Genomic DNA, 2022 nt, shown 5'->3' with positions numbered 1-2022 from the left:
TATATGTATGTATATACACACACATATAAACACACATATAGATATATATGGCACCAACAACTTCAACAACAGCAATTGAGTAGTTGTTGCCTCATCTTGATTTTACACAGTCACGTGCCGATGTGTTATGAAGGAACAATGACACGAACCTCAGACAGAGTCACAAACCTAAACCTTTAGTTTCTGACTATTTGGAGGAGGGAACTTCTACACTGGAAGCCTGAGAACCTTTGCTTTAAGGCTTGTCAAAGGATGAATACATATTTAATGGCTGATTAATACATATTTAATGGATGGCCCTTGGCGACTGTAACCTACAGTTTACTAATTTAGACAGGGATGAGTTAGTAACATTAAGGTGTGGTTCTTCCTTTAGCTTATCACTACACTCATATGCATGCTTTGTATGGAAAACTTTATTTGATAATAAAAATAGCATTCACAGACTTTCTCCTTCTTTGTTGCTACATCATATACATAGTGTCTGTTCCAAGGAAAGAAGTACTGGGTAAGTCCACATCTACTCATACTAGTGTTATGTATAAACCCAATTAAGTCAAATAAAGCTATGAACAATGTAGTATTTATATATGCATAGTGTTTTATAAAAAAGATTGGCCCACATACTGCTTTTCATCAACACAGAAAAGAGCATTATGTCTATAGCATGTTGCAAGAAATGATGATTGGAGAACATAGACTGCATACAAGTGCTTAATAATACATAAGCAGGCCCACCATGAAGAAAGAAATTATATTCAAACCAACAAAAGCTTTAGAATTACTTATACAGTCTCCCATTTTAAAACAGCTTTACATACCTGATTCAGTTTATATTAAAATATATCCCCTGAATCAATTTGTTCCATTTTCAGAAATATAAACACTTAATCACATTCCTCACAGCTAAATTTTGTCATAAATCCTCTTTTATACAAGAAAAAGGCAACAGTTTTGTGTTTTTTTTCCAACAGGCTCTATTAATTACAATTTAAACTGTACACACAATGATTGGCCATCTTCTTTCTTGGTTTTGTTTTTACAGTACCATGGCAACAACAGTGATAGACTTGCAATGGTTTTGTGTTCATATGGAAGATGTGAGTCAGTATACATGTACACACCAATGCACTGTAAAAAGCAGCAGTTTACTTTAGTGGTCCAACAGTAACGGCAAACATTTTGGCTCAGCTAGGCAGTAATCCATCAAATCTTATACCAATGCTACAGCAGACTTACCACACAACTTGCAAATTTAAAAATACAACTTAGAAACTTGCAGGTTTCCCTTTTGCTGCTGTTCTCAGACTCGAATTTACAGCATATAACCAGTATGGATAGGCTTCTACAACCAGGTTGTCCCACTGATTGCTCCTTTTAGCCTGTGTTTTTCCTTTGATACTTTTTTCCTTTTTTTTCTTTTCTTTTTTCCCTTTTTTTTTCCCAGCAAGTGCACTCCTTTTGTCTCAGTAAGGATGAACCAGGAAAACTAAAAACCTTAAATACCGAGCGAGAAGAAGAGCTTCTGAAATTTGGCAAAATAAGAAAAGCCCACTGGTTTTTGCCTGAGCAGAAGGAATACACCCACTCCAGAAGGGAGGACTGTGCTCCCACCGCATTGTGCCTTGTCCCAGAATCCCGAGCCCATCCCTTGCTTCCAAGCAGACACACAATGCCATGCATGCTGGGGTTGCTGTCCATATACAGCTAGAAGATGAGCAGGGCTGCAGCGCTGCCTTAATGACATATCATTACATGTTGCTGAGGCTAATGAGAGATCAACAGTCTACGTTAGCGTGTGACACAGGCATGGTGGTGACCAGTCCTTCTGCCTCTGTGCATCCTGTCGAGGGGGCCTGAAAGTATAAACTGTTCACGGAACAAACTAGAAATTCCTTATTGTAAATCATCTTGTGCTGTGTGGGTTTGTAAATTTTATTTTTTTTTATTAATTATTATTATTATAAATATCCTTCATTGAAACAGTAGTCTCTTCAAACAGTTCTTGCGGTTTTAGGAACA

The sequence above is a fragment of the Acanthisitta chloris genome, unplaced genomic scaffold (assembly GCF_000695815.1).
Source record: "Acanthisitta chloris isolate BGI_N310 unplaced genomic scaffold, ASM69581v1 scaffold846, whole genome shotgun sequence".
In the NCBI taxonomy this organism is placed as follows: domain Eukaryota; kingdom Metazoa; phylum Chordata; class Aves; order Passeriformes; family Acanthisittidae; genus Acanthisitta; species Acanthisitta chloris.
Note: the sequence above shows the minus strand (reverse complement) of the source record.